Here is a 23,693-nt window from a genome sequence, read left to right on the forward strand (position 1 = left end):
CCTTTCTCTTGTGGGTCTTGAGACCCTGGGCTAACCTCCGAGCCACGCTTGCATCCATGTCTGCAATAAAAGAAGATCATCATGGCTTTGAGATGGAATAAGAAGAAGGGGAAGTACTATAAAAAGGAGAGAAGAAGAAAAGAGGAGACAAAAAAGGGAGAGGTACCGACAGGGTTAAGGGGGCTCAGGCGACGTGAACAAAAGTTGCTCCCTCAAAAGTTCGGGAGAGGGGGGCTCGATAGGCCTCGAGCTTTTTTGAGGCCTCAAGGTCGTCCCTTTCCAGGCTAGAGGCTCGACGGGCAGAATCCCTCAGAGAACCCCAAGGGGTAACCCTAGCTCCAAGGTTGGGCATCGGACAGAAGAACCTCTCCTTCCAGTTATGGATGGAAGAGGGGCACCTTTTAGCAACCCCTTTCTACCGAACTGGGGGAGAAGTACCACCAATCCCTTGCCGAGGGATGACGTTTGAAGGTGTAGAAGCTCCTAAACAAAAAATAGTCGACCGAACTTTGACTAAGCTACAAAGGGAAAGAAACCCTATCAAAAATCTAAAGGAGTTCGCACAACGGAAGCTAGAGAAATGTTCAGAAAATGAAAGAGAGCAACAACAAAGGCGGCAGCGGGAGCCGAAGTCCGGCATGGAAGGCCTCCTGGTACAGACAGAAGCGACCGGGAGGAGGGCGCTAGCCCGTCAGATGGCCCGGGAAGCTCCAGCTCGTACTCCGGAGGAACTCCATATTGAATCCTTATCAGTGAGAGTTCATCCGGAGTCAAGGAGCTAGGGATGGTGTCCGACGCAAAGGTCGGACAAGGTCGATCCTAGCTACGGGTTCGTCTACGGTACAGTACTATAGGAACTGGGGCTGACGAACTTCTAGAACTACTAGAAGAAAAGATATCGAAAGATATTTGGATCGAACGAAAGCTACAAAATCCCAAAAAAATTAGAAAAATAGCGAATAGGCCCTTAAGAAGCTAAACGAAAGGGCACAAAAAAAAATAGAAAAATAGCGAGAAGTTCTAGGACTAACCTAGGTTGGCCTGGGGAGTGCGGGAGGATGGCAAGGGCGATGGGAGACCCAGAGGATGCCTAAGGTCGAGAAGGATGCTAGAGGAGGATGGAGCTCTCGGAGAAGAAGAAGGGACCGAAGGACTCTCTCAGGCAGGGTGAAACCCCTAAGGAGGAAGATGTTTTAAATAGGCAACAGGACTCGGAGCGGTTATGATCGCGGATCCTCTGACCGGCCTATACCTGCTGCGTGTCCCACTCACTTTGACAGGCTGTTGAAAATGGCTGCAGCTGACAAAATAATTATTGCACCGTACCTAGAGCCATGCCTAGGAAAATCCCAAAAAGAAGAAACCTTTTCCAAAAAAGCTCCAGTACCAGCGTACCGAGCGTCAAAATATCTGACGACCACTGAGTACGAAAATCGAGGAGAGCAGCTTCGACCGTGAGAAATTCTCTGTACTTCCTTCGTTCGAAACCCAAACTCGGAAGTAGGGGGACCGGTGTTGGGTATAAAAGTGCCCCCCGATCGAAGTCTGCAGAGGACTGATCCTTCGGGCTCCTCGGCTCCCGATCTTGTACGTGACACCTCTCCGAACTCCCTCGATCGTCCGAACTTCTTCAACGATGGGTCTCAGTGTTCACCCATCGGGCCGCCCAAAGGCCCTCTGAGCCTCGCTGTTAGCCATCCTTCTACAGCAATCGACTACCCCGAACTTCTTTCGGCTCGTCAGCATCCGAGCTTCTCCGACAACGAGATTTCTACAGTAACCAGGCTCCTTCCACATTTCTACGATGTCGACCACCTTCAGGATTCCAGCCGAGCTCCTGCGATAGCCGAACTTCTACCACGAGCGGCCTACTCCAAACTTCCACCACGAGTGGTCTGCCCCGAACTCCTGCTGCGAGTAGTATACTCCGAACCCTTATAGCGGACGGCCTACCTCAGAAACCTACTGTAAGCAAATCCCATTCGAGCCTCTGTTGTAACATATTCCTTCCGAACTTCCATTACAGGTAGACTTCAGTCGAGCTTCTTCGTAGTCGGGTCTTGTGACAATCGATCTTCGATCGAGCTTCTACAATGGGACAGGACTCATCAGCCAGGTCGCTACTCTGAGCTCCCATGATAACTGACCTTCGACCGAGCTTCTACAATAAGCGGTCTCCTTTCAGTTTCTACAAGAACCAGACTTCGACTGAACTTTCATAGTGGTTGGATATTGGATGAGCTTCTACGACGATCGGCTCCAGCAGCTGGATTCCTACAACGATCGATCGCCTCCTATGTCTGCCGAACCCCCCAATGCCATCCGAAGTCCATCACCAGCCGACCCTCCATCAGATCCTTCACAAAATCGAACTTCCCCAACGGATCATCTTCAGGTGAGTTTTCACATCGGGCGAATCACAGACGGACTTCTCTAGCAATCGGATTCCTATCGGGCTTCGCCAATGGAAAGTCTCTATCTGAGCTTCTACAGCAGGTGACTCCCACCTGTATATCAGTGCCTAAGCTACCCGATGATAGTAGCCTCATCAGCAGCTTCGGAGACATCCAAGCTTCCCAGACCAACGATAGAGAGCCATTCTGCTCCATCAGATGTCCCAACCGAGCTCCAGCCGACGGATCCGAGCTCTCTGACAAGTCACGACAAGAGCCGCCCTCCTGCTCTACTCCCTGCAACGGATTTCATGCAGCTCCATCACTCTCTGGCAAGTCCCGACAATGGAAACCACTCCACTCTCCGCAACAAGCTCCACGTGGCCCTGAACGACCCCTGACGCCACTACTCTCCGTAACAAACTCCACACGGCTCTGAGTGGTCCACTACCAGATGGTTACAGACGTCGCTGTCGTCGGTTACACCCTCCGTCTATATATAAGGAACCCCCAGACATGTTCTTCTCTAAGCTGGTAACTCTATCTCGAAACTTTGCCAAAATTTCTGCTCGAGCACTCCATTTCTGTTGAAGCAGAGTACTGACTTGAGCATCAGAGGGTCTTACCGGAGTACTCCCAACTCCGGTTTAGACTTCTTTGTAGGTTTCGGTGGCGCCACGATCATCCCAGCTCTAGCTTCTCTGACTTCGATGGAATTCTGCACCAACACATTTAAATTTGAAATTCAAACTTCTACAGTAAATATTTTATTGTTATATGTTCAGAATACATTATCTTTGTATGGATAGTCGATCGCCATAATCTGATCACGTCGGGAGGGTCTGATCATCGTAATCAGCCACACAGTATGTCTGACCTCTGCAGATCATCCACATGAAGCTCTCGATCTGATCGGCTCCTCATGAATGCTAGTTCATGGCAGAATCTTTTCGACGGCGATGTTGATCGAACTCCTTCGATCTTGATCTGTCGACTCTTTGGATGCTTCGAATTATCAGTAGAGGTATTGAGAGGTTGATGAAACTCTTTCTAAAATTTGGTGGCTCACGACACTCGTAGCTCACCTTTTCACTTCCGAACCCTAGGCCAAAATCCTAGGTACTCACCGAAGAAACTTGCGCCCACTCTGTTTCTTTCTTTTCTCGCTTTTCTTTTCTTTTCTCATATAGGAAAGCTTTCTCACACCACCCTTCTCTCTAGGATCAGATTAGTGCATGCCTTATCTTCTCTTCTTTTTAAAAAGAGTGAGAAATGCATCTTTGCAGCGTTTTTTCTCCGCGTGAGAGAATAAAGATAAGTGGTTGCTCATTTGAATTCAAATCGAATTTGAATCAAATGCCAACCAACTCATGTTTATCCACTCTTGGTGTGAGAAGAGAGAGCGTGGCTACTTTGTGCGTGCATAATTTTCATGAGAAACCTTTTCTCGTGTGGAAGAAGTAGTGCACGAAATAAAGGGTGGGCGCAGAGATTTGTTATCCATTCAAATTCAAACATCTTTTGAATTTGAATGGCCAACCAATCTCATCTTTATCCATTCAAAATGGAACACAAAGAAGGGTGTGAGATGGCTTCTGTGTGGGAGAAAATTCATGAGAACTCATTTCTCGTGAATTCAAATGGGAGCATGTGAAGTGAGGTGGCGCAAGGAGATTAGTCAAGGTGGTTTGAAATCCAATTGAACCAACCTTATTTAAAATAGGTTAGACACAATTACACTAAATTAAATCCAACACAATTAGGCTTAATTAAGCTCAATAAAATTCTAATCAAATCAGAAATTGACTAAGCCCAACTCCTGATCAAATCAGTGACCAAAACACCTTAGCGATTAGGTCAACACTTAACTAATCGGATCAAATCCAACTAAATCCAATTCAATTGGACTTGATTCAAAATAATTACTCAATCAAATTGAGTAATTAGTGATCAAATTACTAATTAAACTTCTCATAAATACTGAGTCCAAATTCGATGGGCAATTGGACATCAGAGTCCATCGATATGAAATCCTGATCAAAAAGTCCCAAACCAGTAAGACTCTTGACCCCGGTACCCAAAAATATGTGATACTCGTGATCAGAGAATCTGATTCTTGATCATAGAGTTTTAGACATGTAGGACTCATAGTCCACGAGCATTAGGATTTTCATCAGCCATCAGATCAGATAGAAACCTCTAATGTGTGTGACCCCGCAGGTTCGACCTAAGCCGGTAGCACAGGAACCAATTCCTGTACTAATCGAAGTGACCATCTAGTAATGGTATCCGACATTCAGATAGGTCGAAATAGTCACAATCGCAACATTCAGAACCTACGTGAATATGGTTACTTATATAATTCATCCTTTTGACCCTTGTGTTTAGGATGACTCAGGGTTAAACTTGTCAACCCTGATTAGATCATCCGAATCGCGCCTCAACTCCAACAGTCCTGTGACTCCTCACTAGACTACCCATCAAGATTTTGCTAAATTAAAACATGACTGTACACAGCTCCTGAACTGGAGTGGTCAATCCCATCTTGACACACACACCGACAAGTCAAGTACTTGACTACACCCAGCATCCTTCCGTCACTGAATTAGAAATTCAGATAGTCTAGTGCCTAAGTGTAGTGAGTTGCTTGCAAGTCACCATGGCGTCTCAGGTCGGAGGGACATTTATACCCATATCCCATCAGAGCAAATCTTGACAGTAGAAATAACTCCGGAATCGATCACATTCAGTGCAGATGTACCTTACATCTCACCTGTATGCCATACCAGTGTCTCCACACTCCTTGGTTAAGAGGACAACCAACCCATATGGCACACAACGACCTATGCTTGATAAACATCGTTATCCTTGGTAACAACGTATCATTTGGTCGCGAACAGGTTTAAGGACTAAACGACAAATCCTCCTTCGTCGAGTCTAAATAGTCCTAAGGACTTCACCACAATACAGGAGTTCGTTAGAAGATGAAATAATTTGTGATGAAAAATACTAAAATAACTTTTATTTATTTATAATTTATATACTAATACAAGAAAGAGCACAATCATCAACAGGCTGACGATTGGCTTTGGGACACTATTCCCAACAATCTCCCACTTGGCCTAAAGCTAATCGGTGTAGTATCTAATACCCATCTTCGACTTGAAGTCATCGAACTCCTTCATCGTAATGGCTTCAGTGAATGGGTCGGCCAAGTTTTCCTTTTTGTCGATCTTTCGAAGGTCGATGTCACCTTGATCCACGATTTTCTGGATGAGATGGTAGCGGCGTAGAATATGCTTCGTCCGTTGGTGTGCCTTCGGTTCCTTCGCCTGAGCAATGGCTCCAGAGCTGTCACAGTAGAGCAGAACTGGACCAACAAGGGAGGGTGCTACTCCGAGCTCGATGATGAATTTTCTCAGCCACACCGCTTCTTTGGCAGCATCTGATGCAGCGATATACTCTGCCTCGCAAACTGAATCAGCCATTATGTGCTGCTTGGAACTCTTCTAGCAGACAGCCCCACTGATGTGCAAATCTTAAAATTTGTAAATAAAACCGCAAGCGCACAGTGTGCAGAGTAGCACGACCAGCGAGCACGGGGTCAAACCACAGAGACTTGGTTTAAAAATGATTTTCAAATCTATGCTCAAGCGAGCTTTAACGAAAATCGAAAATCGAAAGTTGTTTGCTAAAGACAATAAGACTAAGGATCTAGGGTTTTTGAATCCACTAGATCTAGATTAGGGAATTCTACCTAGAATTTTTTTATTGATCCTAACGACTACTCCTCTTGTCTTTCCCAAGCATAGATTATGAAGGGACTAAGGCCCAATGATAACCCATCAAGATTCTTTACAGGGGAGTAGTAACTAGGATCTCTTAGGGTTTCTCCTCCTATGCACTGAATCAAGCATGAACTATGAAGGGACTCTGACCCAACTATAGTTCATCAAAAATTCTTGATAAAAGAGGAAGAAAAAGAAACCCTAAGAAAAAGAAAGAACCCTATGTAAAACCCCTACTCATGATCTAGCTTCATCGCAAACCCTAGAAGGGATGCTCAGCTAGACATGATCTAAATCTACTTACAAAATTTAAATGCAGAAAAATAAACTACCCTAATTTCATAAATTAAACTATCCTAATTGCATAAATTTAAACTGCATAATTTAAACTAACCTAATTGCATAAAATTAAATTGCATAAATTAAACTATCTTAATTGCAAGAAAAATAAATTGCATAATGTAAAGAGATAAAATTGCATAAAAATAAGATTTTATATAAAAAAAAAATTTATTACAAAAATTTCAAACCTCGAGGCTTGAGAAGAAAGCTAAAAACCCCACTATCTAGGGTTACAAGCTTGATCGGAAGGAAAGAATCCTTAAAATAAGGGCCTTTGGGGGCTTTTTATAGGCATTTGGGGGTTATAAGATTTTCAAAACTTTAGATGTGGGACTAAGAGATTTTAGAGGGCTGTTAGGGAGATTTAGGGGCTCAAATTCCGCTCAAAAAGCACTTAAATCCATCAAGAAACCCTAGAAATTATTTCAGCCGTCCGATCATCATCTAAAGGACCCAATTCATCTAATAAATCAAGCCGGGAGTGATTCTGGGCCGTCGGATCACGATCTGGATGAACACTGCGTTGGATCGTGCTGCAGAGATGGGATCAGGTCGGATGCATCGCAGACCATCCGATCAAGGCGCTGGAAGATTTCGTCCGTTGGATCACACTGCAGAAGGATCCCGTGTTGTCCTAGTGTTTATTGATTCTTGCAATTGCTTGATTACGGTTGGATCTTGACCGGCTGCGATGGTGGCCGTCCGATGGGCAAAAATATGGAGCATTGGATCTTGATCAGAGAAGATCGGACCATCGAGTGATGTGAAGTTACCAGGTTACCCTTCGGACCTTCTTCTCTCTCCTCATGAGCCCTGGACCGCGCACGTGGATCGGGCTCGCGATGCGTTGCGGTGAGCCGAGACTCGCTGATTGGCTGGTTTATGGTGCGCCGATGGGTTCATGGTCCAGGCACCTGTTGCTGTGGACCAGGCGGCTAACCAGATCACCAAATCAGTTGATTTTTGACCAATTTTGACCTGATTTGACTTGGATTTGACCCAATTGAGTCTTCTTTCTTCATTCTTCAATTTCTGGGTCAATTTAGCTCCATTTTGCATAAAGTTTTCACCGTTGGAATCCTCTTTCCTTGTTCTTTCTATTGATGACCTCTTCTTCTGTAAAATATAATAACAAGTATCAATTTCCTAATAAAGTTAGATAATTTAGATATTAATTGATACTTTTATGTCAATTTGTGACATAAATCACACCCCCCAACTTAATCATTGCTAGTCCCTTAGCAATGTACCAAAATAAGATCATATTCCAAAAGATCCTTCCTTTGTAAATTAATTTAAGATCGAAATTCAAGAAGTTTTCTAGTATTACTAAGTAATGAGCTTCGAATTAGAATCGGTAGTCAGTCTACTTAGGAGCTTTCTTAGAGTACACTTAAAGTTTTATAGTACTTGTGTGAGTGATAACTAACTTAGTATTCAGTATTAACTTGTACAGGCCAATTGTATCATTTTTCATAACTTAGTTCGATTAATTTTCTATACACCCCAGATTAAACAAAGAACTAAGGTAGCTTTCACACTGTTTTTTTTTTTTTTTTTTTTTTTTTGCTGAGCATCCTGGCCTTCCCACCACCATTTGATGCGAATCTCAACACTTGACTTAGGTGAAGAGACCTGGTTACTAGGCTTAGGGCAATCCACATTTACTCTGTATTTTGCATTTTATTTCAGGCAGGTAGCTCTTTCCTTAAATTAAAATTTCTTCAATTGGGGTGTAGAGAAAATTATCTAATTTAAATAATACTCAAATCCTTAATTGGCCTTACAATTAACACCTACTTAACCTTGTTAGTGTGCATGTGCAATTGGAAGTGCTAATAGTCTTTAAATGACCTAGGCCACCAAGAGTCTAACCAGCTAATCTTCTCCGTGACTCACTACATTTATTAGCAAATACTTTGTAACTTACTCTTATTTTTTTTCTAGATTAATTTATTTCAATTTTTTTTTTAATATATTAAATGCAGAAATAACTCATAGTGGAAGGAAAGAAAATGATAATACCTGATTTTATTTTTTAATATATAAATGCAAGAAATAACTCATAGTGGAAGGAAAAGGAAATGATAACACCTGATTTTGTTCAAGCTCTCCCCCCAACTTGACCGACATTGTCCCCAATAGAGTTTATCTAATTTATTTGTCCTAAGCAAACTGAAAACAAAGAAAGCATTAGAAATTAAATAAGCTGGGTTGCCTCCCAGAAGCGCTAAGTTTTATGTCTTCAGCCAGACCAAACCTCGAAGCAATTTAATCAGAATAAGTTGGTTCATAAAGAACCATGGCATCTTCAACAGTCTCGACAGGTAATTCCAAGAATGGTTTTAATCGTTGACCATTAACTTTAAAGATAACACCATTACTTGGGTTTTCTATCTCAACACTCCGTGTAAAAAGACTTTCTTTACTAAAAATGGTCCTGTCCATCTAGACCTAAGCTTTCCTGAAAACAGATGTAATCTAGAGTTATATAAGAGCACCTTTTGTCTGATATTGAAAGTTTTTCTCATAATTGATTGATCATGAAATGCTTTGGTTCGTTCCTTGTATATCCTTGCATTTTCATAGGCTTCATTTCTAAGTTCTTCTAATTCATTCAACTGAAGCTTCCTATGGTTTCCAGCGTCGTTCAAATTTGTATTTAGTTGTTTGATGGCCCACATGGCTTTGTGTTCTATCTCAATAGGCAAGTGACATGGTTTACCAAACACAATCCTATAAGGAGACATTCCTAGATTGGTCTTGAAAGCGGTTTGGTATGCCCAAAGTGCATCAATTAATTTCAAAGACCAATCATTTCTATTGGCACTAACAGTTTTTTCCAGGATCTGTTTGATTTGTCGGTTTGACACTTCAACTTACCCACTAGTTTGAGATGATATGGTGTGGCCAATTTGTGGGTGACATTATACTTTTTCATCAATGTTGCAAAAGGTCGGTTACAAAAATGGGTTCCCCGATCACTAATGATTGCCCTAGGAATACCGAAACGGGAGAGAATATTTTCTTTAAGAAACTTAATGACCATTTTGCTATCGGGTGTTCTACATGCAGTTGCTTCTACCCATTTTGAAACATAATCAACTGCTACTAGAATATATTCATTTCCAAAGAAATTTGAAAATGGTCCCATGAAATCGATCCCCCAAACATCAAAAACTTCAACTACCAAGATTGGGTTGAGTGGCATCATGTGTCACTTGGTGATTCGACCCATTTTCTGACATTGAGCATAACTTTTGCAATATTCATGAGCATCCTTAAACAAATTGGGCCAATAAAAATCACATTGGAGAACCTTAGCAGCAGTTTTTTTAGACGCGAAGTGACCCCCACATGCTTGATCATGACAAAAAGATAAAATATTCATGACTTCATTATCTGGGATACACCTTCTAATAATTTGATCAGGATATTATTTAAAAAGATAAGGATCGTCCCAAATGAAATACTTCACTTGGGCAAAGAATTTATATTTATCCTGCTTAGTCCAATGAGAAGGTATCTTACCTATGGCTAAATAATTTACAATATCAGCAAACCAAGGTTCAGTAGACACAGACATGAGTTGCTCATCTGGGAAAGATTCATTGATGGGTGGTTCACTAGATGGTGCGACTGGAATTTGGGACAAATGATCTGCTACAACGTTCTCAGTGCCTTTCTTGTCCCTAATTTCTAGGTCAAATTCTTGAAGGAGCAAAATCCATCTGATTAAGCTGCCTTGGCATCCTTCTTTGCTAGGAGATGTCTAATGGCTGAGTGATCGGTGTAAACAATGGTGTGGGTCCCAACCAAATAAGATTTAAATTTTTCTAAAGCAAAGACAACGGCAAGGAACTCCTTCTCAGTTGTGGTGTAGTTAAGCTGCGCATCATTTAAGGTTTTACTTGCATAATATATCACTCTAGGCAGCTTATTTATCCATTGACCTAAGATTGCGCTCACAACATGATCGGACGCATCACACATTAATTCAAATGGTTCAGACCAGACAGGAGGATGAATGATTGGAGCTGATACAAGTGCTTTTTTTAGAAATTCAAAAGATTCCAAGCACTCATGAGTAAATTCAAATTTGGTATCCTTTGCCAAAAGATTAGTCAGTGGACGTGCTACTTTGCTAAAGTTGGCAATAAACCTTCTATAGAATCCAGCATGACCTAAAAATGAACGTATTTCTTTCACAGATTTAGGTGGTGGAAGACTTGCAATTAGATCTATTTTGGCCTTGTCTACTTCAATCCCCTTTTTAGAAATGACATGGCCAAGAACTATTCCCTGTTTGACCATAAACTGACATTTTTCCCAGTTGAGAACTAAGTGCTTCTCCTTACATCGTTCTAGAACTAATTGCAGGTGATTCAGACACTCGAGAAGGTTAGGCCAAAAATAGAAAAGTCATCCATAAAAATTTCTAAAAATCATTCTATCATATCTGAAAACATGCTGATCATGCATCTCTGGAAGGTTGCCGGTGCATTACATAGTCCAAAGGGCATTCGTCTATAGGCAAAAGTACCAAATGGACAGGTGAATGTAGTCTTTTCTTGATCTTCAGCGGCTATGGGGATCTGGTTGTAACCGGAGTATCCATCAAGAAAATAGTAAAACTCTTGTCCGGCTAGTCTTTCCAACATTTGATCAATAAATGGCAAAGGAAAGTGATCTTTCCTTGTCGCAGCATTCAACTTTCTATAGTCTATACAGACCCTCCATCCCGTTTGGGTCCTAGTTGGGATAAGTTCGTTTGCATCATTTTGGACCACTGTTACCCCAGATTTCTTGGGTACTACTTGAACTGGGCTTACCCAAGAGCTATCAGAAATAGGATAAATTATTCACTATCTAGGAGTTTCAGAATCTCCTTTTTAACTACATCCTTCATAGCTGGATTAAGCCTTCTTTGGGCTTCTCTTGTTGGTTTAGCCTCTTCCTCTAAGTATATTCTATGTTGAACTATAGAAGGGCTTATTCCTTTGATATCTGCTATGGTCCAACCTATTGCTTCTTGATTTGCTTTTAGAACTGACACTAACTCCTCCTCTTGCTTGGGATCTAGGTCTGATGCAATAATTACAGGCAAAGTTTCTTTGGGTCCTAGATATGCATACTTGAGATTTCTGGGAGGGGTTTCAGTTCTAAAATGGGTGCTTCCTCTATCGATGGTTTAGGTGATGATTTCACCATCTCAATGATTGGTTCAGTAGGAAGTGTCGATTCCTGATTAATCTGATTTTCTTTAAGTATTTCATTGACATCCTCAGACTCATGGATTAACCAGGGGTTAGACTCTAGGTCGACTTCATCATCACTAATGTCAATGGATTCATAAATACCATCTTGGACACATTGACATCAGCATGAGAAGAGGATTCCTGTTCTAAGTTAAAAACATTAAGCTCAATGGTCATATTCCCAAAGGATAACTTCATTAGACCATTTCGACAATTGATTTCAGCATTGGCCGTAGCTAAGAATGGTCTTCCTAAAATGACAGGTATATGTCCTTTAGGATTCGCAACTGGCTCAGTCTCTAAAATAATAAAATCTACAGGGAAAATAAAATTTTCAACCTTTATCAGAACATCCTCGACCATTCCCTTAGGGATCCTGAGAGATCTATCGGCTAACTGTAATGTGATCCCAGTAGGTTGAAGTTTTTCTAATCCTAGTTGCTCATACACCGAATATGGAAGGATATTCACACTAGCTCCTAGATCTAGCAAGAACTTTTTTATATTGGTTTCTCCAATAACACAAGAAATTATTGGAGCTCCAGGTCCTTATATTTAATTGGCACATGGCTAGATAGGTATGAACTGACACTTGCAGCCAAAAATGCTTTCTTTGGTAATTAGTGGTCCTTTTCCTAGTGCAAAGATCTTTTAAAAATTTGGCATAAGTTGGAACCTGATGGATTATATCTAAAAGAGGAATATTAACTTGGACTTGTTTAAATACCTCTAAAATTTTGTCAAATGTTCAGATTTATTGGATTTCAGTCTGTTTGGAAAAGGAGCTCTAGGACTTTTAAGTACTGGACTAGGTGAATTTTCAGTTTCTGATGCTTGAGGTTGAAAGGTAGTAGTTTTAGAAGGTGACTCGGCAGATGAGTCCTCTATATCATCAAGTGCAACTACCTTATTGTCTATTTATTTTCCGATCTTAAGGTATGAATGGCATTTACACCATTAACTTGGTTTCCTTGTTGGGGTCGTGGACCATTTTGGTTCCTAGGATTTGGCTCAGGTTGGCTAGGTAACCTACCATGTTCTCGTTCACTAATGGTCGAAGCCAGCTGACTTACTTGCATTTTCAGACGGGCTATAGCTTGGGTGTTATTATTTATAAATTGACCCGTGGTTTGCATAAAGCTGGTATGTGTCTTCATCATGGCTTCTAGGCTTTTCTCTAAGAGGTAATTTTCTTGTCATTATCATGGAAGCCTGGCGGGTTGTTCATCACTGGGTTGGACCTTAGATTTTGTTGATTGAAATTTGGATTGCCTACATTAGGATTCTGGGACCATGAGAAATTCGGGTGATTCCTCCAACCTGGGTTATATGTGGGTGCATAAGGATTGTTCAATGGTCCTTGATAGGTGGCATTCACCTGTGCACACTCATTCGAGTAGGAACATTCTTCTAAGACATGGTCTGGTGCATTGCACCCTTTACACATGGGTGCAGATATTTGATTTACATTGGCTGGTCTCTGTAATTCTAAGGCTTCCAATCTACGTGTTAAGGTTGCAATCTTGGCCTCTGATGCTAGGGTTGGTTGAATTTGATGCATTCCTCCTCTTGAAGGTGTAGCTTTATCAGGTTTCCTAGTTGTTTTCCACTGTAAATTTTTCTCGGCTAGGTCTTCTAAGAATTGCCAAGCTTCAGTAGTTTCTTTGTCCATAAATTGGCCTTGGCACATGGACTCTAGCATGGTTCTTGAGTTTGAATCTAACCCCTCATAGATGATCTGGCATAGTCTCCAAGTTTCTATTCCATGGTGTGGGCATTGGGTCAAAAGATTCTTGAAACGATCAAAGTACTTCCAAAATGATTCACCAGCTAGTTGGTAAAATTGATTTATTTCATTCCTAATCCTAGCTGTTTTATGATGGGGGAAATACTTTTTCAAAAATGTTCTCACAAAGCCCTCCCAGGTAGTGATAGAATGGTTTGGCAGACTATAAAGCCACTTCTTAGCATTATCTTTAAGGGCAAAGTTGATTAATCTAAGTTTGACCTCATCCTCTGTTAATTGCAGTTTCATGGTTGCACATACTTCCTCAAATTCTCTAATAAATATATAAGCATCCTCTAATCCTGTGAATTTTGGAAGCATATTTATGATTTGAGGTTTGATTTCAAAATTGTTAGCTGTGGGTTGTGGCAACCTGATACAAGATGGTTGGATGGAGCCAACTAGATAACACAAATCCTTAAGGGTCATGGGTTGGATTGGTTCAGCCATTGGAACAACAGGAATTGACTCAATTCTAACTAGATGACCCGACACTCTTCTCCACACACGAGGTGTATGGTTCTCGATGTTTATACAATTTTTTTTTTTATAAAATTTTTATGTATAAGAAAAAGAAAGAAAAGAAAAAAGTTCTAAAGAAAAGATCCTAAGGAGTCCTAAATCTAAAGAAAAGTAACCAAATTAATTTAAATTTTAATAATTTTTTTTTTATTTTTCAAACAAGTGAAACAATAAATTAAACTCAATCTATCCTAGGGTTAACCTAAATCTGACAGCTCCTAACTGTTCCAAGATGACCCTTCAAGCCTTCAAGTGGAGATTGATCAACTAGTTAGTCAGGTAAGTATAAGAGGTGGGAGGTTTGCTCATCGTTGCCTTTCTAGACACCAAACGAGTTGGCCAGGCCAGCAACTGAACCAATTTAACAAACCACCCTCAGAGACTTGCCTAGACACCAACTAATCAAACAACTCAAACTTGGTAGAACTCTTAGGGTTCCTTGTCCTATTGAGCTCGAATTTCTTAAGGTTGACGTCTAATTGATTTTAAGATTAAAGGTCTAGGTAATGCAATATGATGGAGATGGTTTTTGGGCTAAAGAAGGGTAATGAAATCCCCACCTTATCTTGTTAATGGGTTGATGCCCTTAGATTAATTATGAAAATGCAAATGCAAATAAACAAGATGACCAAGAATGTAAAAGATTTTAATTTAAATTTTTTTTTTATTTTGATATTTTACTTCACGATTATGAAATATCTTTTGTTTTGTTTTATATATTATATATTTTTTGTGATTAAGTAAATTCAAATGATTAGGTCTAAAAGAAAAAGTAATTAACTAAAAATAATAAAAGAGAAATTAGAAGCATACCTGAGTTTTTCAGCAATCACCAACTAAATCTAGAAACCTAAAGGAAAAAGAAAGAGAGTTATAAAGCACGAAGAACAAATATTTGAAAATAATTTAAAATGCCAAATCCCTGGCAACGGCGCCAAAAATTTGATGTGCAAATCTTAAAATTTGTAAATAAAACCGCAAGCGCACAGTGTGCAGAGTAGCACGACCAGCGAGTACGGGTCGATCCCACAGAGACTTGGATTAAAAATAATTTTCAAATCTATGCTCAAGCGAGCTTTAACGAAAATCGAAAATCGAAAGTTGTTTGCTAAAGACAATAAGAGTAAGGATCTAGGGTTTTTGAATCCACTAGATCTAGATTAGGAATTCTACCTAGAATTTTTCTTATTGATCCTAATGACTACTCCTCTTGTCTTTCCCAAGCATAGATTATGAAGGGACTAAGGCCCAATGATAACCCATCAAGATTCTTTACAGGGGAGTAGTAACTAGGATCCCTTAGGGTTTTCTCCTCCTATGCACTAAATCAAGCATGAACTATGAAGGGACTCTGACCCAACTGTAGTTCATCAAAAATTCTTGGCAAAAGAGAAAGAAAAAGAAACCCTAAGAAAAAGAAAGAACCCTACGTAAAACTCCTACTCATGATCTAGCTTCATCGCAAACCCTAGAAGGGATGCTTAGCTAGACATGATCTAAATCTACTTGCAAAATTTAAATGTAGAAAAATAAACTACCCTAATTGCATAAATTTAAACTGCATAATTTAAACTAACCTAATTGTATAAAATTAAATTGCATAAATTAAACTATCCTAATTGCAAGAAAAATAAATTACATAATGTAAAGAGATAAAATTGTATAAAAATAAGATTTTATATAAAAAAAATTTATTACAAAAACCTCAAAGCTCGAGGCTTGAGAAAAAGCTAAAAACCCCACTATCTAGGGTTACAAGCTTGATCGAAAGGCAAGAATCCTATCAAAATAAGGGCCTTTGGGGGCTTTTTATAGGCATTTGGGGGTTATAAGGTTTTCAAAATTTTAGATGTGGGACTAAGAGGTTTTAGAGGGCTGTTAGGGGGGTTTAGGGGCTCAAATCTCGCTCAAAAAGCACTTAAATCCATCAAGAAATCCTAGAAATTGTTTCAGCCGTCCGATCTTCATCTAAAGGACCCAATTCATCTAATAAATCAAGTCGGAAGCGATTCTGGGCCATCGGATCACGATCTGGGTGAAGCGCTGCCGTTGGATCGTGCTGCAGAGATGGGATCAGGTCGAATGCATCGCGGACCATCCGATCAAGGCGCTGGAAGATTTCGTCCGTTGGATCGCGCTGCAGAAGGATCCCGTGTTGTCCTAGTGTTTATTGATTCTTGCAATTGCCTTAATTACGGTTGGATCTTGACCGGCTGCGATGGTGGCCGTCCGATGGCGCAAAAATATGGAGCGTTGGATCTTGATCAGAGAAGATCGGACCAACGAGTGATGTGAAGTTACCAGGTTGCCCTTCGGACCTTCTTCTCTTTCCTCATGAGCCCTGGACCGCGCGCGTGGATTGGGCTCGCGATGCGTTGCGGTGAGCCGAGACTCACTGATTGGCTGGTTTATGGTACGCCGATAGGTCCATGGTCCAGGCGCCTATTGCTGTGGACCAGGCGACTAACCAGATCACCAAATCAGTTGATTTTTGATCAATTTTGACCTGATTTGACTCGGGTTTGACCCAATTGAGTCTTCTTTCTTCATTCTTCAATTCCTGGGTCAATTTAACTCCGTTTTGCGTAAAATTTACACTGTTGGAATCCTCTTTCCTTGTTCTTTCTATTGATGACCTCTTCTTCTGTAAAATATAATAACAAATATCAATTTCCTAATAAAATTAGATAATTTAGATATTAATTGATACTTTTTATGTCAATTTGTGGTAAAAATCAGTCGTCTATTTTCTTGGCTTTATCAAACCTATACAAGTACATGTATATATAAACATCGGGTCAAGTGACCCAAACCCAAAAGTCCCTTGACCAACTCTATGGGAGATTAGGTTAACCCAAGCCCATGTACACCCATGACTCGACCTAATCTCACCTCTCCTGAGCCCAGACCTGGCCCATAAAGAGTTGGTCCCTTGAGGCCCACATAATCTAGACCTCAAGAATCTGAAAAGCTCACAGCCTTTCAACCTAGGGCCCAACTAGCCCTAGAGCCTCCATGAAGCCCTCATGAATGATGGACCTTGGCCTTAGCCTTGGTCCCCTAGGCCTTGGGCACACCACCTGGATCATAACAATCTCCATCTTGGTGTCCCAAGGCCTCAACCAGCTCCACTCTGTCCTTGCGATTGTAGACCCATTTGTAGCCAATGGGCCTCTTCCCCTGTGGCAACTGCACCAATCGCCACGTCTGGTTCTTGTGGAGAGACTGTATCTCCTCGGACATCGCCTGGATCCACCGCTCTCTGTCCTGGCTCTCAATAGCCTCTTGATACGTATATGGGTCTCCATTCACTATCACCAGGGCATATGACAGCATCTCCTCGAAGTCATATCGGTCCGGTTGCCTGATGGTCCTCTTGGGCTTGTGTAGGGCAATACCGATATCAGTCCTCGATCCAGCTCGCTCCTGCTAGACCTCTCCACCTCGATCATCCATCCGAGTCCTCTCTACCTGTGGAGACACCTTAGGTAGGTTCTCCACCTGAATGTCATATCCTCCCGTAGTACTTGCAAGAGGCAAAATCAAAGAGGTAAGCTGTCCAGCAGCGCCCTGCTGGACCTCTTCCTGCTCCTACTGCTCCTCCATGCCTGCTCACCTCTGTAGGACTGACCCCTCATCAAAAGTCACATCCCAATTAATGATGATGTTCTTTTTCAAGGGATCCCACAGTCTGTATCCCTTGACTCCTCGCAGATAGCCTAGAAACACCGTCTTGCATGATCTGGCATCTAGCTTGCTCCGCTCACCAGCTCCAATGTGCACATAGGCCGTGCACCCAAATACTCGTAGATAGCCCAGCCCAACTATCCTCCTAGACCACACCTCCTCTAGAAGCCTGCCATCCAACCTGGTGTGAGGTGACAAATTGACCAAGTAACCCGCTGCGTCAACTGTGTCAACCCAGAACTCCTTTGAAAGTCTTGCCTATAGCCTCATGCATCGTGCATTTTCCAAAAGTATTCTATTCATCCTCTCAGCCACCCCATTTTGCTGTGGAGTCCCCTTAACTGAGAAGTATCTCCTGATCCCACACTCCTCAAAGTAGTCCTGAAACTCTCTGCTGGTGTACTCCCTGCCATTGTCTGACCTCAGACACTTCACGCTCCTCCCTTGCTCCTTCTCCACCTCAGCTCTCCAGATCTTGAACTTGGTGAAGACCTCTGACTTCTCTCTCATGAAGTAAATCCAGAGCTTCCTTGAGAAATCATCAATCAGGGTCATGAAGTATCTGGCCTCATTCCTAGCTAAAACTGGGGCTGGTCCCCACACATCCGTGTGTACTAACTCTAGAGGGGCTACACTCCGGGCTGTACTGATGGTGAACTGAACTCTTCTCTGCTTTCCCATCTGGCAAGGCTCACAGATCTCCCCTGTAGCACCATCCTCTAGATCAGAGATGAGTCCTCTCTTGCTCAACTCCCTCAGCCCTCTGTCACCCATGTGGCCTAGGCGGTAGTGCCACATCCTGTAAGCCCCCTGCTGGTCCTATGCTGCAGCTGCTGCATCAGACTCTTCAGTCACCACAGATCCCTCCATGCGATAGAGGTTATTGTCCAACCACCTACCTCTCATCACCACCATAGCTCCATTGGAGATGTTCAGTACTCCGCTTCTAGCCCTACTGCTGAAGCTGTATCCACTGCGCTCCAAGTAGCCTAGTGACACCAGATTCTTTTCCAGTTTTAGGATGTGCTTTACATTTGTCAATATCCTCACAATCTCATCAAATATCCTCACCCTGACTGTCCCTATCCCAGCCATCTTGCAAGGATGATTGTCGCCTAGAGTCACTGATCCCTCATCTGTCTTGGTGTATGTCGCAAACTAAGACCTGTGTGGTGTGTAGTGATGTGAGCATGCAGAGTCTAGTGTCCACTCCTCTGTGTAATGCTTGTGACCATCTGATACCACAAGTAGATCATCCTCCACCTGCTGCCCAGCAACTGCACGCACTGATTCTGAGCCACTTCTTTCTCCCTTCTTGCTCTTTCATAGTGGACATTCTCGCTTGAAGTGCCCGAACTCATTGCACTTGAAGCATTTCACCTCTTTCTTTCCCTTCCTGGACTTGGACCACCCCGTGGACTTGCTTCTGCCTCTGCCTCTACCTGTCCTCTCCCCTATTGCCAAACCCTCCTGGGGAGCCCGATCTTTAGTCAACTTTTTCCTCTGCTCATTCGACCTCAGCACCGAGACCATGTCCTCATACTCCAGAGTCTCCTTGCCATAGAGCAGTGTAGTCACCAAAGAATCATATGATCCAGGCAGCGAACATAGAAGTAATAGTGACTTGTCCTCCTCATCCAGCTTCACCCCGATATTCACCAACTCCGTGCACAACTGGTCGAACCTCTGAATGTGGCCAATCACATCAGATCCCTCCTACATCCGAAGACTGTACAACATCTTCTTCAGCATCAGCTTGTTGCACATATTCTTTCCCATGTACATGGTGTGCAACTTCGACCAAAGGCCCTTCGGGGTCTTTTCTTCCAGCACCGAATATAACACCGCATCCGCCAAACATCCTCTGATCACCGAGCATGCTTTCTTCTCCAACGATGCCCACTGTCTATCTGTCATTCCCTCAGGCTTCTCATCCAAAGCCTGATCCAAATCTGCTTGCACCAGAAGATCCTCCACCCAGATTTTTTACATGGAAAAATTTTCCTTGCCATCAAACTTCTCAAAATCGATCTTCATATTGCTGCCCATGACTGGATCCAAGCCAAACAAGCAATATAAATTCAAGAAGTGTAGAATATACCTTGATGGTACCTTGCTAAAAATTTTTAGCACTTGAGATCTTCAACTTCTCACACTTGGAACCGCTTCCTCACCATCGTGGCTCTGATACCAACTGTTGGAGCATGATCCCGGCTCCTCCCATGGATCTTTGGTGTAGCAGAACCAGCAACGAATAGATCTGGAGACTTCTAGACACAATCCAAGGCCCTTGACGAAATCAGCCTGGTTGCTGTCTTCTTCGTCAGCCTTTCGTTCCAGATGAAGAATGCCTTTGAAACCACCTCTAAAAAATCCAAGATCTGGTACCCAACCAGACCAGACCAAACCTAGACCAAGGTCCTTCAATTCGTAGATCTCAAATCAGGGTATTCTAGATGGGAAAGAAGATAGATGAAGACAGACCTCGCAGATCTGTCTTGCTGCAGCCTTTTTGTAGATCTGTTGATGGAGATCTCACCCGTGCCTCAAGCGACCTCAGATCAACTCCAGATTTGAGAGAAACTTGTACAAACCTCTTCTCAAGAGATTTTAGGTCTTGGACCTGGTGTTTGGGTGCCTGCAAAAAAGGGGAGAGAAGAAATGGCTGGCGGCTGCAAAGGGGGGAAGGGGCTGGCACCTCCCTTCCTTTCTTTCCTTTTATGGACTGGCGGCAAGAAACCCTAGGGTTTCTTGCTCTTGGTGCATGGAAGATTGCTGGAGAGAGAGAGAGAAGAGAGAGAGAGAGAGACTTGGGAGAAAGAGTCATCTATTTTCTTGGCTTTATCAAACCTATACAAGTACATGTATATATAAACACCGGGTCAAGTGACCCAAACCCAAAACTCTCTTGACCAACTCTATGGGAGATTAGGTTAACCCAAGCCCATGTACACCCATGACTCAACCTAATCTCACCTCTCTTGGGCTCAGACCTAGCCCATAAAGAGTTGGTCCCTTGAGACCCACATAACCTAGACCTCAAGAACCCGAAAGGCCCACAACCTTTCAACCTAGGGCCCAACTAGCCCTAGAGCCTCCATGAAGCCCTCATGAATGATGGACCTTAGCCTTAGCCTTGGTCCCCTGGGCCTTGGGCACACCACCTGGATCATAACACGTGGGGAGTGGTGCTGGCGGACATAGTGGCGAACAGATGCTCATTAAAGGAAAAAATATGATACTTGGAAATACTTTAAAAGGAAGAATTTGTATTTTCTTTATCTATTTGTGATCTTTCCATCTCATCCATCCATCTTTTAGTCCTTAGTATCTTCTTTAGTCCCACATCTGAAAACCATGTAAAACTCATCCCTCCTAACACCTATAAAAAGGCTCTTGTACTCCCATTTGAGGAGCGAGCCCAGAAATTCTTTTAGAGCCTTGCATAGAGGAAGAGAAAGGGACTACTCCATGAGCAGCTAGGCTAGCAGTCTCGAGAGTGGAGAAAAAATTTTATAACGACATAAAGTGGGTTTATTGTTCTAAACTTTCTTGTATTTTTTTATATGTAATAAAAATTATGCTTTTTATTTAAATCATCATGAGTTCTTTATTTGCTCTCTTTCATATGCTTTTATAGGTCAACCATTCTAAAAATAAAAGGTCTATAGAGATAGATCCTAAAAGGATATTTTATTTTCAAAGATAAGTACATAGAAGAGGTGCTGAAAGGGTTCAGCATTGAAACCTTCAAGAGGGATTTGTTATCCTCTTGGGCATAGGTATATACCATGCTATGTACTTGACTTGGTATATCTTGCAGTGAAAGTCACGAGCAGATATTAGTCAAATCCAGGCTGGGAGTATTGGACTGCTGTGAAAATATCCCTCAGTACTTGAGAAGCACTAAAGAATTATTCCTCATCTTTGAAGAAGGGTTAGAGCTAAGAGTGGAAGGATACACTGATGCTGATGGTAGAATATCTACATCAACATATTTTCTTGAGTTATGTTAGTTTGATTTATTGGAAGGATTCCAAATAATCGACCAGTGGAAGCTGAATATGCTATAGATATGCAAGATGCATTCTAGTTCTTATGGTAGTTGCAAACTTAGATGTTATACCATTGGATGCTATGACATGGTACTGCAAAAATAATGATCCATAGCCCTCGCTAAAGAGCCAAGGTCTCACCAGAAGTCTATGCACATAGAACAGATATACGTGATTATCTCAAGTAGAAATACATGGAGATGAAGAGAGTAGACTCCACATGATAGTGGTAGGCTCAAGTCATTTAGCCAGCTAAACACTGAAGCCTATCTTCAAAAGATGGGGCTCAGGTATATGGCAAATTGGCTTTAGTGCAAGTGAGAGTTTATTGGATGTGTACCTTAGAAGCCAATCTTCGTTGACACATACTTTTTTCTAGGATATGTTTTGTACTTGTTGGATAGTCTTAATGACCAATCATGTTTGTATCTATGATTTATTCTAGAAATTAATAAAGATGATTTTGTATATTCTCAAGGTATTGAGAATTTGAGACACACATCATTAGTGGTTAATTTCTAAATACTCTCGATCGAAGGATCGTCACAGAGGACAGTGATCAATCCATTTGAGATCAGTGCATGGATCACCTCCCTTTAGGATAGATGAGTCTCGAGTCTGTGGTGTAGAGACACTGGGGTGAGAGTGCAGGTAGTTGTTATAGAACAACTTGCACTGAGCATGATCAACACGAGAAACCACTTGGATGTCTACTCACTCATCAGTGATTTTTTCGATGCTGTAGTGGTGTGACTGATCCTTTGACCTGCGGTGTGTTGGCTATTCACAGTGAAGTTACATAGTTTGACTGCACGTTCTCTTAGTCCCTAGCCATATAGGTCCTTGCTGTGTATGTTGGCCATGTAGGTTCAGGTTCGCTGTTTGGAGTAGGATACACCAAGATGGAATCTATCATTCTTGGTAGAAAAGGAGAAGTCCTATACGATTCGTAAGACTGAGTTCAAAAAATCTCTGACCAAAGTAAGTGTGAATACTGGAAAAGAGTTTTCATGAGATTTACAAATAAACTCGAGTCGAGTCAATCTAGCATATGACTGATGATAGGGTTTGACAAGTTCTCCTTGACCTTCATCAAGTCAGGACTCTCGATAGAAGGATTGTATCACATGATAACTATACTTAGGGATTCATTTTTTTATTCTGCTGGGTTGCCACTACATATTGCTAGATGTCATTGGTGGATCGTGAGAACTCACTAAGATCATTTTCGGATCGACGATCTTTGTTGAGGTGAGTTAGAATTATTTCAACCCATCGAAAAGAGTTTTGATGATATTGTGATGGAGATCACGGTATGTCTCACTACCAGACAGAATAGAATCTGAGGGATCACATACAAAAAGAGCTTGACCTGATCAATGGCTTAGATTATATTTGAATTATTAATTGGATTGATAGTTTGAATTTTAGAAACTATTAATTTGTAAGCATTACAGTTTTGGCTGCTGCTACTTGTTAGCGTAGGGACTTAATTATAAATATTATAAATTTTTTTGAGACTGATCAAATTATAAATTATATTTTAAATAATTTAAATTAGATTTAATTTAATTTAATTTAATTTAATTTAATATTAATTGGGTTCAATTATCTAAATCAGATTTGGATTTCAGGCCTGATTAGATCAGGCTTGAGAGCCTTTTTGAATTCAGTTAATTTCGGACTCGATTTGAATCTAATTGAGGCTCTATTTTAATCAGATGAACCATGACTCAGAGAGTCCAAGTTCTCTAAGACTCTCTCTCTAAAAATCATACAAAAAAGAGAAGTGGGGTAATATTTCTCTCATCCTTCTTTCTTCACGTGTGTGAAACGAGACCCGCCTTATCTAGAAGTCTTTT

At 41.6% G+C, this 23,693-nt stretch overlaps 1 non-coding gene across 1 annotated transcript; it reads left to right on the forward strand.

Annotated features, from left to right (window-relative positions):
- Nucleotides 1–13,541: 13,541 nt before the first annotated feature.
- Nucleotides 13,542–13,648, forward strand: LOC140854413 (small nucleolar RNA R71). The gene has a single exon (XR_012137628.1). It is a non-coding gene; the product is annotated as a small nucleolar RNA R71 (small nucleolar RNA).
- The last annotated feature ends 10,045 nt before the right edge of the window (nt 13,649–23,693 follow it).

This window comes from Elaeis guineensis, chromosome 16, assembly GCF_000442705.2.
Source record: "Elaeis guineensis isolate ETL-2024a chromosome 16, EG11, whole genome shotgun sequence".
In the NCBI taxonomy this organism is placed as follows: domain Eukaryota; kingdom Viridiplantae; phylum Streptophyta; class Magnoliopsida; order Arecales; family Arecaceae; genus Elaeis; species Elaeis guineensis.